Genomic DNA, 16,276 nt, shown 5'->3' on the forward strand with positions numbered 1-16,276 from the left:
GGCTGAGTTGGTGCTCTTATGAGGCAGTCATCCAAGTATGGGAAGATCATTTTCCCTAGCCTGCGGAAGTGAGTTGCGGCGATGGCTCAGACCTTGAAGAATACTCTTGGGGCTGTCGATAATCCGCCGGGTAGCATTTTGTATTGGTAATGTTGATGGCCTAGTGTGAAGCACAGGAATCTTCTGTGCGCTGGATGAATGGTGACATGAAAGTTGGCTCTCATCCCTCAACCTACAAGATGCCTATCTCCTTTTTTTAATGCCAGGATGATGGTTACCAGGGTTACCATTTTAAAGCATTGTGTCAGTACAAACTTGTTGAGTCTGCGTAAGTCCAGAATGGGTCTCCATCCGCCGTTCTTCTTCTGTGTGAAAAAATAACTGGAATAAAACCCTCTTCCCTTGTGTTGGAGTGGTAATATCTCCATGGCTCCTAGTTGCAAGAGATGGTTTATTTCCTGCTGCAACAGGATCTGGTGAGAGGGGTCCCTGAAGAGGGACGGAGAAGGTGGGTGGGCAGGGGGAGTAGAAATATAAATGGGATAGAGTAACCCTTCTGGATGATATTCAGCACCCATTTGTCCGTAGTGATGTTGTTCTGGGTAGTGCAATAGCAGACGGTCTCCAAAGAGACTGGAGGTCATCTGATAATCTGGCATGGGAGAAGGTAGCAGTCTCGAGCCCTCAACCAATACTTCAAAACAATTGACGGGATGTTGAAGATTGAGATGTGGCAGGTTGATCTTGGTTCTGCCTGTGCCTTGCTTGTTTTTGCTTGCGGCATTGATCAAATTGTTTCTGGGGTTGGGAGTACAGGGCAGGACGGAATCTTTGGGTATAGAATCTGCCCTGTTTTTTCTTGTTCGGGGGAATGTAAATACCCAAGGTCTTCATGGTTGTTCATGAGTCCTTTAAGGTATGAAGAGATGCATCTGTGCTCTCAGCAAATAGTTTTTGGCCCTCAAAGGGCACGTCCTCAACTGTGGCTTGTACTTCCCTAGGAAATCCAGAGAGGCAAAGCCATGATGCTTGACGCATTACAACTGACGTGGCTATGGATCGGGCTGCCATGTCAGCAGAGTCAAGGGAGGCTTGCAGGGCTGTTTTGGCAATTAAGGAGCCCTCTTCAACGTTGGCTTTGTATTGTTCCTGTAAGTAGAGTCAGGATGAGCTCTACCCTGACATCTGGTGGTGAATTATGGCGAGTGTGGAAAAGAACTCCAGGGGCTGATCTTGTTTGCATAGGCACACCCACTCGCCTGGCATGAAACAACAGCAACTCAAAGTGGTTACTTTGGCTGGTGTGGGATCCCCAGTTTCTTTGTTATTGAGGCAGGAAGAATAAAGTTTTGTTACCCTGATTCTGTGAATCAAGGGTAGTGAACCTGTTGTATGACAGAAGGACTGAGTGAGTCCATCACCATTACCTAAGTAGCACTTGCTTGACAAGGGGCATGGATTACAAAACCCAGTGAATAGAGAGAGGATGGGGACAGGTATTTGTACCTGATGGTACGGCCCCCTCCCCGAGGGGTTGAAACACCAATTGCACTACCTCCTCTCTCCACTGTTGAATGTCAGAGCTAACTTTGATTCCATTAGAAGTCTAATTACAGACTGCTGAGCTGAATTCACTTTGGGCCAATGGTGCACTAGCACTGGGGCTCCCCTACTATGAACTGAAATCACAAAAGAGCTGAGATCACTGAGGCTGTGTTAACTAGTGGGGGAGCCTGAAGCTATATTGCTAAGTGGCTGGCAAAGCAGCTAGCAGAGTGGAGCCTCATGGGGACGGTTGGAGCGGAGCTGAGCGACTCACAGGTTGGTGAGCAGGGCGGAGCGGCTGGAGAAGCAGCGAGCAGAGCGGAGCCTTGTGGGAGCAGCCCAAGGAACGGCTGAAGTGGAGCAGAGCTGAGTGGCTCACAGGTCGGTGAGCAGAGCGGAGCAGCTGCCAGAGCAGTTTGTGGTCGGCGGGAGCGGCTCATGGGACAGCTGGCGGAGTGGAGCGGCTCGTGGAGAAGGCTGCGGCGGAACCCCACGGAGAGGCAGCCGGTCGGCCTTGGATCACGTAAGGTGCCCCTTAACACCCTGCGTGCCTCCCCCCCCCGCTTGAACTCTGGGGCTGCACTGACCAGGGACAGAGACTTTGGGGGGTTGTTGGACTTTGGGGACTTTGGTGATCCTTGGGTTGCTGGTTTCAAGAACCAAAGGGAAAGGACACAGCCCGATTTGCTGGGGTGAGTTTTTTGCTCATGAAGCCTGTTTGTGGTGTTTTTCCAATTTAACGCTGATGTCGTTTACCTCATGTTATTAAACATTTTCTGTTACACTCAGACTCTGTGCTTGCAAGAGGGGAAGTATTGCCTCTTAGAGGCGCCCAGGGGGTGGTATGTAATTGTCCCAGGTCACTGGGTGGGGGCTCGAGCCGGTTTTGCATTGCGTTATTGAAACGGAACCCCTAGATACAGAACCCGGCCCTTGTTGCTGCCAACTTAGATGGGCAGAAGGGTTACATTCCTTTGCTTCCTCTGGCAGTTGATCAATAAAGGATCTCAATTTGTTGAACAAGTTGTAGGTGTACTTTGCTAAGAGAGCTGAATAATTTGCTATATGAAATTGCAATGAGGCGAGGAGTAAGATTTGCATCCAAAGAGGTCAAGCCTTTTCCAGTCCAGTCCATAACGTATAGTTTTTGACTGGGGTTGTTTTCCCCTTCGGTGCACCTTCTCTACGACCAGTGAATTAGGAACCAGATGAGTGAATAGGAACTCAGCTCCTTTCCCTGGTACATAGTATTTTCTGTCCAAGCATTTACAGGATGGTGGGACAGTGGCAGGTGTCTGCCATATTGTCTTTGTAGGGTCCATTAAGGCTGAGTTAATGGGCAGAGCTATCTTTGCTGATGGGGATGCCTGCAAGATGTCAGTAAGTTTCTGCTGGGTCTCTGGCAGCTCTGCTGAAGAGAGGTCCAGGGATTCTGCAACTCTTTTGAGTAAGTCCTGGAAGGACTTGAAATCATGTCCTATGGTGGGAGGCGGTGGTATAATTGTTTCGTCCAGGGACGAAATATGGATGGGTGGCAGTGTATCATCTTCAGGAGCCTCTTCTGGCTCCCCGCCTTTTTCTCCTGGGCCTCCAATGGTGGTGGGTTTGTGGATGAAGGGAACTGGATGGTGCTTGATGTTGGTGGGTTGTGGGGTTTAAGATTTTGGGCTCTGGAGATGTCCCATTGTGACCAATTGGGTGACATAACGGGTGGTGGTATCCATGGTTGTGCCTAGGAGCTTTGTCCTTGCATAGTTGGTTGTTGGTGAGAGGGTCCCGGTTTTGGGGAGGAATGATGAGGGGTATAAAGACCTGAATCAACCTCATCACTAAATAATGGAGGTGCAGATCTGCTAGGAGTGCCTATTCAGGTCGGTCCTGGTCTGACTGGGATACTGTCAGTGCCGAAGAGGCATGTTCCCAGCATGGAGGAGATTGTCAGGTCCACCTGTCTCGTGAAGGGTTGTGGTACCGGGAAGCTCGGTGCTGAGGATGGCAGCATAGTATGCCTGCCGCTGCCGAGGTCCTGTGAGGCTGTGTATATGCAGCAGGTGGCACCATTACACTAGCCGGTGTTGAGGCGTTCTTTGGCACTGTCGGTGCCACACTAGGGAGCTTAGCTTTAGGTCGGGCACCTGAGTGAGAGCCTGGCCACATCAGTGCCTTGGCTCCTCGGGACATATCGGTATCGGACATTCCCAGTGTCTCTTGGTCCCGTCGGTACCGGGGCAGCTTTTTTGCCAGGAGACCGCTCCTTTTTAGGGGGATCTCAGTGGCGATGACTGCGACCAACATTTGGTCGCTTTCCCAGGTGCAGGGTCCTTAGCCATGGTTTCGGTGGAGCCCTTGTCTGAGGCTGTTGCTGGAGACCATTGGCCAGGAGGACTCCTGGACTCTGGGCCGGAGGCTGGCCTGAGGGATTTCTCCATCATTAATAATTTTAGTTGGAGGTCCCTGGCTTTCAGTGTCCTGGCAGATAATTTCTTGCAGTGTGGACACTTCTGTGGTATGTGGGTTTCTCCGAGACAGCGGATGCACTGAGCGTGACCATCCAATACAGAAATTGATATCCTGTAGGTCAGGCAGCGTTTAAGGCCAAGGGAGCCAGGCATGCATGAGGAGTAGGGCTATAGAGAAATGGCCGTAGTTCAGTCACCGTCAGTGGCGACCTGCCGGTGGTGGGGGGAAGCTAACAATTTTTTTTTTTAAAGTGGGTAAATAAGGACAGGGAACGGAGGAAAACCGACAAAAGGGATAACTAAAAGTGGGAATATAAGCAATTTAGACGGGGGTGCTGCTGTCACTCTGACTCAAGCCAAAGGAGGTAAAGAAAGAACTGAGGGACGGTTGGCTGCGCATGCTAAGTAGCCACTCGGGGTGGCGCGAGACGGCTGCCGTGCATGCACAGCCAACCAGGACACTGCTATTACAAATCTCCAATTACAAGAGCAGGGCACCAAGACACCTAAAGTGGAGCACCCACAGGGACACTCCTCGAACATTCAGCCAAATTTGGCAACCCTTACTGAGACAAAACTGCCACGCATTTCAGTGTAGATTTTGCCTGAGTAAGGAGATTTGAAGAGGTAAAGACTGCCTAATGGGGTGGGGAATCAGGCAAAGAGCACATCAGGGCACGGGCCCACAAAGAGCTCTCTTTTAAGGCAGCTGGGGAAGGTATTATTCTGAAAAAGATCTTTGGGATCCAATCCGGGTTTGCAGAGGATATAATGCTGAGCCAACAATGTTCCAGCTGGAGTGAAATGACACTGCAGCAGCCAAATCTGTACATTTAAAAAAAAAAAAAAAAAAAACTTTGATCACAAACCTGAACTATCTTGAAAATGGTAACTTTGCTTTTTCCCCTCGCATAGAGTAAGCAACTAAAAAAAACAAAACATATGTAAATAAGACCTTAACAGGCAGGCCTAACATTTAGAGTCAAAAAGATAAACTCCCTGGTTTTGCCTTGGTATTTATCTGCCTGCAAGAGAGATTTAATACTTGCATTTCTCCCTGCAGAGACATCTCGCCCTAAAATAAATGACTGAACCGTGTCTTACTGCTGACACAGATCGCAGTTTGTTGCTAATGGAATGTTAACTGCTTTTTAAATAACTTTGAATAAATCTGCTGATCCATAAAAGATTCATCTAAAAGGAATCCAATTCATCTCCTGCCTCTGCCACTTCCACTGACGTGAAATATATTCTTCCATATTTTACCTTCTTTCAGTCATTGTACCCCTGATGGGACACCTGGCTTGTAACAGGATATTTTAATTGGGAGACCATGGCACATTAATAACTCAGCAAGGTCACAGTGTGAAAGGCAGATGCTATCCAGAAAGAGGGGAGGAGAGGTAGGGGACAATCTTTCAAGCACATTATCTGGTGCAAGATTTCTCTGCATCCTGCAAAGCGTCAGGACTCTGGGATCAGAAAAGAAAGATGGAGAGAGAAACGAAACCGTACAGTCAACAGAGAAGGCAATATTTCTGAGTGCCTGTCCTCCTCTGTTGTCCGGAATATACAGATAGGGCTAGGCTCACAAAAAAGCATAGGAATGGGGATGATGAGTATTGCCACGTCTAATTTTAGGTGCCTGGAAAAACCACTGGGATTCACAAAACCTGGGTTAGGTGCCCTATACAATGCATGTGGAGTGACAGTGCCTGAGAATGGAATTCACAAAAAAATGACACAATAAGTGGTTCCTTGCCTAAGCTAGCTAATGGAAGATGCCAAACTGAGAGGTGTGTGTAAAGCCTGGCCCCTCTCTCAGAGATGGGTGCCTCAGCCCAGGCTGCAGGGATGTGCCTCCCTCCACTTGGGGTCCTCAGATGCAAACCCTCTCTCGGCATTAGGTACCTATGCTGTTTGGTGGGGTTTTTAAGAATCACTGAGTGAGTGAGAGAGAGGGAGAGAGAGAGACACTCTGTAGCATGGGAGTTAGAACACTCACACAGGAGAACCAGGATCCAGTCCCCCTGCTCCAATAACCTTTTTAAAAAAAAATTATCTACACTAAAACAGCGTTAACAGGAGAGACCGAGGGAGCCCCACATCAGACTAGCCCCTAGCCCAGCGACTCTCAAAATGGGGGTCAGGACCCCTCAGGGGGTCACGAGGTTATTACCTGGGGGGGATCACAAGCTGTCAGCCCCCACCCGAGATCCTGTTTTGAATCCAGCATTTATAATGGTGTTAAATATATTTAAAAGTGTTTTTAATTTATAAGGGGGGTCGCACTCAGACTTGTTATGTGAAAGGGGTCACCAGTACAAAAGTTTGAGGATCACTGCCCTAGCCCAGCCAGGGCCCAGACCTGAGAGGTCAAAGTTCACTGTTCAAATCCTTTCTTCCCCTGAGGTGGGCGGGGACTTGAATCAGGGGTCTTCCACATCCCGGATAAGTACCCTCACCACTAGGCTAAAAGTTATGAGGGAGGTGGTCAAACTCCTCCTCTCCCACTCCCCTTAGGGTAAGCTTCTCTATAGGAACCCGGTCCGGTAGACCAGCTCTGAGCACCCTTACTGAATCGGGTCCCACAGGCAAGTTAGGCAGAGGACTATCTATTCCCCCGTTTGTGAATTGTTCCGGGGCATAGGCCCCTAGATGCCTGGTGTGGGGCTTATGCAGAGTCAGAAACTTAGGCATCTAGAGAACTTGTATTGCAAAAATATAGGTCCTGAGGGAACTCGTATTGCAAAAATTGAGGATGCCGAGTGAGTTTAGGTGCCTACTGGGTTTGACAGCAGCTGAACAGTAGTTTTGTGGGGTCTGATTCTGGGATTTAGATGCCAAAATAAGCAGTTAGGTGCCTAAGTCCTTTTGCGAATCCAGCCCATAGAGCACAGTTCTCCACTGCTGCCATATCCCCCATGGTAGTTATTCACACCAGCACACAGTGAGTGCTACAATGCTACCAGACTGACACAAGTGAGACTACACAGGGTCAATGCAGTAAAGGAGAATCAGGCACCATGAAGTGAAATTCTGCCATTCTTCAAATCGGTGTTGCCACTTGCATTAGGAGAACACAAATCTGTACAAGCATCAAACGGTTCAATCTTTCAGTTAAATATGATTCGGGTTTTGGGAATGACATTGCTGTGAGCTGCTCATATATAAATGTATATACTTTGTTATGAAGCAGGCATACCTAGCAAATAGCCATGACTATTTTAAATCCTCATAAAAGTAATTATGCCAGGTTTCTCAACTCCACTTGTACTCAATCTTAATACTGCCCACGTATCACATGTGGTACTAAAACAGACAATTGACTTCTGCACTTGGTAGTCCCCATAGAAGAAACAGAAAATCTTCTGAGAGGCACACACTGGATGTACATTTCAAGTGGGCTTTTTAATTCTGGAGAATGTTCCATGTGAAGAAAAATTACTGTCAGTCTATCAGTACATGGGCTTTAAGAGAATAAATGTAACATACAAGTGCTCTGGCACATATAGGCCAATTTTGTTAAGTGTCGATTTTAGGTGCCTCAATTGTTTGGCTACATGACTTGAGACAACTGGGGCCTGATTTTCAGAGATGCTGACCACTCATAACTTCAACTGGAATCAAAAGGAGTTTTCGCTGCATAGCACCTTTGGAAAATGAGACCATGAGGTGTACATTGTTGAGCACCCAAAATTAGTAGCCACTTCCAAAAATTATGGCCGTAATAAATATTACATCTGCCTGTATCCTGCACACATAGCTGGGATTAACTTGCACATACCTGCAGCAGAACTATGGAAAGTACTGATTTGTGTTCTTTCAAATGTAAAATAAATACACAGTTGCTGAGCTGTGCACTTGAAAATTCAAGATGAATGTGTGGGTGTTCAGATCTGTGCTTAGAAATTCAAAGTGAATATGTGGGTGGCAAGAAGAATATATAGAAGTATTAATTATTAATATGTGAATATTGTAATGATAGCACTGACTCAGCATTCTTACATTGTTCATGGCAAAAAACTATCAGTTATGTTCAAATGCCAAACTTTTAATTGTATGATGATTCTCTGAATCATTGAGCTAGATGACAGTTTTACATTCACAGGTACTTGCAGATTCAATCTATCTTCTGCATTATTTTCTTGCTTAATGCTAAAATGCTGTCCTTTAAAAAAAAAAATTTATGAAACCTATACCCTTCTTAAACTCAGCTACCTCGTTACCCATTATTTTGAAGCTGGTAGTGCTGGTGGGCCACAGAAAGAGAAAATTATTTAGTGAGACCAAGTATTAGCATACTGTGGAGTGGGCTAACTTCAGAATTGGAAAGTTGACCATGCAGTTGAGGAAGTTGGTCTTATGATGGGAGGAGTTCAAGTTGGAATGGAAGGGCAAATAGCCCCAAGAGAAATCCTAATTCAATAGAAGAGACTAATGATTCCTTCTACACTGAGGAGGTCACTCCATGCCACAGGGTTACCATAGAGACATATACAGGTTAACCGAACACTAAATCGTTAAAAATATCAGTAACTGGAGGTGCGGTGACTCAAAATTGTTTGGTGACTTGCCTAATGGGTGCAAAGGTGGCAAAACTGACAAGACAAACCCATCAAGTGCCATAGAGGAGCCAGTTGCGGTTGAGGTACGTATTGATGCCAATGACATAGGCAGGTGTAAGAGAGGTCCTGGAAACTAAATGTCATCTACTCTCTCCCCATGCCATATTGCCACCATTGAGATCAACAGGGCCAGTCAAGGCATAGATCTGCTGGTGTGATGAGGGCTGCTGGTAGATCTTTTCCAATAGGGTCTCATGACTTTGGAATTTGATCCTCCTGGGTTCAAAATAGCCGGAATCTGATGGCCTTCAGACCATGTTGCAAAGATGGTCTCCCCCTCACGCCAAGGCATTTGTAAACGGGGCAAATTGTAAAGGGGAGAGTTGAGTTTCAGTTGCTTGGCCTACTGGTGGCAGGTTAGCAAAAATTATTCTTCTGCCCTTAAGATGTATTTAAGTAATAAGGGTGCATAGCGTGTATGGACAGGTGCCATATATTTAGTAGATTTAAAGAAATCCCAAGAAGGGCACCTATCCATACATTTTAAGCACCCTTGAAAGCGGCTTACTCCCAGGGTCAGCTTGACAGGGGGACGTTCAGGGTTTCAATAGATGAATGAAAAGATGGCATGAAGATGTGGGATTTAAATTTAAAGAGTAATGGGGATTTTTTGGGGGTAAGGAAGGGAGTCTGTACAGAAGAGACGAGCTACACCTGAACTAAAGTAGGACAACACAGCTAGTTTAGAAAACCAACAAGGTGATAGGGGATTATTTAAAGTAGGAGCAGAAGGAAAGCTGGCAGGTGCTAAGGAACACTCAGGTCAGAAACAGACATCTACTAGGGATGCAAGTAATAATAGTATCTGATAGTAAAGGATGAGACACAAATTAAATTGGAACCGGAGGAGGGACAAATGGAGATCACAGAGGTACATTCAGGGAAAGTAAAAGAAAGGTAAAATAATAATAGTCACACACCCTGAACTATAAAATCTTCATATGCCAATGCAAAAAGATCATCAAAAATAGGTCCACCAGAATGCCTAGCAACAGAAAAGAGTACCTTGAGATTGAACTATAGTAATACCTGGCTGTAAACTACTCAGGAAAGAGAGAATAGGCCTTAGAAATAATGGAATAGCACTGTATCCTAAACCGATTCCATATTTTCTAGCAAGGTAACATTTTGAGTGGAGAGGACCACAGAGTCCAATTTCTATGGATATAAATCCAATTCCCAAGAATTTACCTCTACCCCAATATAACGCTGTCCTCGGGAGCCAAAAAATCTTACCGCGTTATAGGTGAAGCTGTTATATCGAACTTGCTTTGATCCGCCGGAGTGCGCAGCCCCGCCTCCCTGTAATGCAGCTTTACCGCGTTATATCCGAATTTGTGTTATATCGGTCACATTATATAGGGGTAGAGGTGTACAAGCATATTAATAAGGTAATGCTACCAGCTGCTGGATCAGGAAAAGGATATTGAGTGCACAGTGTTGAGGAACATCAACAGGCAACTCAGACTAATAAAGCAGTAACAATGGGTAATTTCAACTAGCCACATATAAACTAATATTTTTTCAAACTCCTGGTAGGGTAGTACCCAGAGGCCCCAATAATCAAGATTTGGAAAATTTGGAAATGCAGGAACATCGGTAATTGGAAAACCAACCCCAAGATAGTGGGCATGGTCTAGATGCTGCTTCAAATATACAGCTCAAGCAACCCATGAAAGCGCTTACAGAATAGAAACATCCATTATGGATGCCAGAGGAGTTGTATTGTCTGTAGACATGTTCCAATGCCTTCAACTTGAGTTTGATTATGTACAGTGGTTACTCTTCAATTCAGAAAAAGATATCAATATTCGTCAACAATTCCCTCACCACAGTATCTGAGATACCTACATTCCACGGGAAGTGGGTGATTATCTAATCTACCTAGATATTTATAAATGTCATATCCCCCCTATATTTAGAATAGGAAATAACTGCAGTATCTCAAATCCCACACAGATAATTGCCAGTGAATGCTGAGATTATAATAGCAACCACTGTAACTGTGCCCATTGGTCTTGCTGTCAACCACCAATGGATGTTTGCACCTTTCATCTGCTGTTTCTGGCATCTCCAAAATAAGTCACTGTAACAGCTGCCAAAGTAAAGCAGCTTTCTAAAAAGTATGAGGAGAACTAGAGCCAACACAAAGCATAGCCTTGGGTAAAAGTGGATACCAAGCCACCTGCCCACACCTTCCCAACTGCAAAGGTGTATTCTCGATGTGATCACAGAATGTCTTCAGTTTGAAAATGTTGAGGGAATAATGAAAATAAAACTTTCTAAACAGGATGGTGCTTGAGAAACAAAGTGTACAAGATAAACCTTTGAAAAGGAGACCAATTTATCCCTCATAAGTGGTGAAACACTAAAACCACAATTAAGTATCTAGCATGAGATCACCAATTTTCTGTTGTAGCTGTTGACAGCATATGCACAGCAAAGTGATGAATGGGGCCTGGCTCTGAATGCAAGAAGACTATCGCTGCCAGGGGCCTTTTGCTGCCACCTGTTCAGGTTCTCCCAGGATAGTCTCTTTTTTGAGGTAGCTGTCCTAGGAAATCTGTAAAAAAGTGGTCAGTACACACTGCCAACAGTCCAGTTTTATGGGCTCAAGATCATCCCAGATGTCCTGTGGTGCTGATGGGGTAGGAGTTGTACCACAGATGTGGCAACCGTACCTTCGGGTGTTGACACTGACCTGCACAAAGTTGGTGAAAATGAAACAGCCCCTATGACTTCACCGTAGGATCCAACTTAAGGACTTAGAGTGGTTTATTGATTGCAGATTTAGAGTCATGAGAAGCAAGCAAAAGCATCCTTTGCCCTGAGCAGCAGTTTGACAGCTATCCGCTCCAATGGGGCTCTAGAGGAATCAACATGTTTATAACCACTGGCATGAAGATCTATAACAGAGGCACAATGAATTACACACTCATGGCCAGAAAAATATGTTTTGCAATTGAATTTGAGTGGCCCTACAAGGTGAGAAACAGCACCTATGTCTTGGAGCATCAGAGTCATATTTCAGCTGCAGATGAGGCACGCTGCATTAACAGCTTAACACCACCTGTAGCTCAGCCTTTTCTGGAATCTTTTCACCTGTGCATTTGCATGCAGTTGAACAGTGGTTATGTAGGCTGAGATCTCTCAAAAGAGCCTACGGGAATTAAAGTCAAAATCCTCATGGGATTTGGGCACCTAACTCCTTTGCAAAGTTCCAACTGTAGTGTTTGCATAGCGATCACAGTAGTAACACTGCCGCTGCCACCAGTCATGGTGGATTAATGACAGGAATACATTACTGACAGCAATCCTTCTACATTAATGATAGGACTTTTTGCAAAGAACATCCAACTGTACATGAGACAGATATCTGGGAACAAAACTGGCTGTCACTGAAGGCAATGGTACCAAGATCAGGCCCCAGTGGCCTATTTCTGTGATTCTGCAATGCAGCTTTAATTCGGTGATTGTTACATCTAAGGCATGGTCTCCACTAGACGGCTAGGTTAATGCAAGGCAGTTTACGTTGACCTAGCTGAAGACTCATCCACACTTAAAATTGGCTCCTGCCAACATAAGTGCCCTGCTACGCCGACTTACTAACACCACCTCCCCAAGTGGCATAGAATCACAGTCGATATAGTTAGGTTGACACAATGATAGTGTCGACACTGCATAACTTACATCAACCTGTTACTGGCCTCCAGCAGCTGCCCCACACTGACCAATCTGGTCACTGTTGTGATCTTCATTGCCAAGGGGCTAGGAAGCCACCCCTCCCTTTTAAAATCCTGTGAATTATTGAAATTCCTTTTTCTGGTTGCCCGGCTTAGCAAGCACACAGAGCAGCTCTCCACTGTTGTGTGCAAATGCCCAGCTGACCATGCCAACTACACGTTACAGACACACTTGTGCCTGGAATAGACAGGAGGTGTTGGATCTCCTGGGGCTGTGGCGAGGAGCCTCCAATTTAGCCATAAAAGGTGGACATCTGTGAGCAGATTGCTTGGGGAATGCAGAAGAAGGGCTACAACAGGGACTATCAGCAGTGCCGTGTTAAAGCAAAGGAGCTGCGGCAGGCATACCAGAAGGCCAAGGAGGTGAGCCATTGATCCAGGGCTGATCTGCAGACTTGTCGCTTTCACAAAGAGCTGCATGCCATCCTTGGCAGAGACCTCCGCACCACCCCCAAGAGCATCATGGATACTTCTTCCAAGGAGTCAGAGTCACAGGCCCCTGCCACGAACAGTGTGGAGTATAAGGTGGACAAGGAAGAGGAGGAGGAGGGACAGGTGACCAGGGGATCCAGCTGTGTAGCGAGCCAGAAGACATTTTTCTTTCCACTGCAAGCCAGGCAGTCCTGATAGGTGAGCATGGACAAGCCTGGTGCAGGGGAAGGAACCTCTGGTAAGCATGCTGTTTGATTTGAAGTTACAGAGTTGGAACCGCCAAAGTAACAAGACATCTTTAATTTGCTCTTTTTACTTTTGCTGGTAATGGAACAACCAAGGTGGGTAGAGTTGATATCTGGTTTTCATTCAACTCTAGAGTTAGGTAGAGGGGGCCACATGAAGCAGGTTTTTTATTTGCACTAGGATGTCCAATGAATCCTCTCTAGACATCTCAATGAAACTTTCATGGGCATACTCTGCAATCCTCTGACAACGGTTTCTGGGGAGGGATGCCTTATTTCTTCATGCATGGTAGGACACTTTCCTATGCCACTCAGTGATTACTTCAGCAGGCACCACTGCAGTACACAGGCTAGCAGCATATGGGCCCAAGCGGTATCGGCATGCCGGCAGCAGTTGTGCTCTCTCTGCCTCTGTTACCCTCAGGAGGTATTAGTTAAAATCACCACCGCCCATAGATAATGGTGCCAGTATACAATTCCACTGTCCTATACCACTAGAATCATGCAAGTGAGCTATTCCCCCCTCATTTTCCCAACACCGCACAGTCATGGTGAGTATGGCCTTCAGGGGGTGATTGGCACCGGGCTCTATCCATCCCAAGCAAAAGTGAGAATGTAGTGCGCACAACTTTTGCAGAGCAAGGGGAGTGAGTTCAGTATCTTCAGTTTCAATTTGCATCATGACTACATTAACAATGGCACCTCTATGTGTTATATTTGCAGCTGCTGTCATTGCAGCCTTCAGGGTCTCCCTTGCCACACCCATGGACTGCCTGAGCCAGATAAGGAGAGAGAGAAGAGAACTCAAGATGACATGTTCCAGGAGATCCAGCAAGCCAGGATAGAATGGAGAGGAGAAAGGGGCAGGAAAAGGAGAGGGGCACTGTAAGAGGTCTGACTCACCCCTGTGGCGCCTCCTGCTGGCCATATCCAGGAATTAGCTAATTTCAGCATTGGAGCACCCCCAGCAGGCTAGTGGTCCGCCTGTCTTCTGGCCCCCCGTGTCCCTCCCGGACCCCGGTGCCCTTTTATCTGGGGTGCTGCCCCCTGGCAGTACACCCCTCAGTACTAGGGTCTCCCCCCCCCCCAGGGAACCCCTATCCACTATCCCTACCTCACCTCAGGCTAAGGCCACTGCCAGTCACCAACTAGCCCCCGCTCCCTGGGACAGTATAGGCCACTCATCATCGGCAAGATTGGGTTTGGACCTGCTGCTTTGGCCTACCTTCTGCAACCCCCAGTACCCCTTGGCCTCCTACTAGGCCGCAGCCTGGGGCTTTCCAGGCTGGAGTTCCCCAGCACCTCAGCCTGTCCCCAGCCCTGCTCCACTCAAGTACTCTATCTCTAGCTCACTGCAGCCAGGCCCTTCTCTCTCTGAAGGCTGAGAAAGACTGACTCCTAAGCTCCTAGCTCCCAGCCTCTTTATACAGGCCAGCTGGGCCTGATTGGGGCATGGCCACAGCTGAGCCCACTTTCCCCAATCAGCCCAGGTTTCTTGCCCCAGCCACAGCCTTCTTCTGGGCAGTTTTAAGCCCTTTAGGGCAGGAGCGGCGTAACCACCCCGCTACAGGCATGCAGCAGGAGATGCTTGTGCTTCTCAGACAGCTGCTGTAGTTATTACATTGCTTGTGCGTGTGCACACTTGGTTCCTTGTGTTGATAGTGCCAAAGTAACCGAGGTCCATGTAATTTTGTAGTGTAGACATAGCCTCAGTGTTGACCAAAAGCCAATATGCCTCAAATTCAGCACTATGACTTCATAAGATGAAGCCAGAAGAGATGAAGAATTAGGGAGAATAAAGTATTTTATGGCAGGGGAAAAAATAATGAAAAGGTTTGGAAGGTATTTTTAATTAAGTTATTTGGAATTATTTCCTAGTGTGACTGTCCCATTTTTAAAGTTCTGTCATCAAATGAAAGCTAATTTTGATTGTTTTTATTTACCATTTTGACCCTCCTTACTAACATTTAAGTCCTTTCTTTTTCATCCATCTAGCAACCCAACTAGCAATACATGTGATAAGGTGGCCAACTCATTTTTTGAAGTGCCATAGGTACATGTCTCAACTGAAGTCCAAGGGCTCTTCCGCTGGGCCAGGTGTACCAAATATCACTGGATGAAAGCACATGGCTCAGGCAGCTCGTTAAATGAAAGCTGAAGAAGAAAGTAAGTATAATGGTAGGTACATGGGCGTGGCTATGCAGATAGGATTAAATTATCAGTAACAGGATGATCCTGCTAAGGCTTCTGAGCATGCCTAACTAGATGCTTCCGGAAGCCTGAGCAGAGTCAGAGAGAGCTGAATGCTAGAGTGGTAGGCCAGAGAGCTGTCTCTTCTCTCTCGGCCACAGGAACAGCTCACGTACAGGGCTGCAGGCAGGGTGGATGGATTTAAGAGATTTAAATCACTGATTGTAATCATGATTTAAATTAGCAAGCAGGAAATGCTGATTTAAATCATCAATTTAATCTTCTTTTGTATTGGTACTTTTTAGTTATTTTCCTAAAGAAAAATTGATTCTCAGTGGTTGGCAACCATCAAAACATGTTGATTTGCAACTAAATATAGCTTTAACACTAAATGTGGTGCTTCTTTTTGCAAACCAGGAGAAAAAGCTTTATCTATACACATTTATTGAAGCAATTATATAGCTTAATTTGGATTTATTCTGATTCTTAATTTATACGTGTTTATTATGCTAGAAAATGGGGAATTATGCATATTTACTAGATTAATTTTCTTTACTCGTGATTTTTGTCAAGCTCTATTTAGATTGTAATTCAAATGCAATTAAAAGTGTACAAAACAGCATTTTAAAATTGTTTTTAATTAAACAAAACCACCTTAAAATGTGCTGAATACATAAGAAAAAAGTTATCTCAAAACATGTTCTGTATTTAAAGCTAGCTAATTTATTAAACAGAGGAAGTATTATCTGTAATTAATTATTTAATTACACTAGTTGTTTCTGGTCACCATGTTCAAGGTTTTGGGACAAGATTTCATTTGCTCATATCTCATTTTTATTCATAGATGGGTAGGGGAAAACAAACTTTCCTGCTTTTTCAACTCCCAATCAGTTTATCAACTTTGAATTAACTAGTCACTGAACAGAGCTAGATAAACAAACAAAAAACAATATTTTCTGTATTTGCAGAAGGGGCTTCTGCTGGCGAAAGTTGGGTTAGCACTTTACTAAACTCTGTTTTCCAGAGCTTAGCCA

This window comes from Trachemys scripta, chromosome 1, assembly GCF_013100865.1.
Source record: "Trachemys scripta elegans isolate TJP31775 chromosome 1, CAS_Tse_1.0, whole genome shotgun sequence".
NCBI classification, from domain to species: Eukaryota; Metazoa; Chordata; order Testudines; family Emydidae; genus Trachemys; species Trachemys scripta.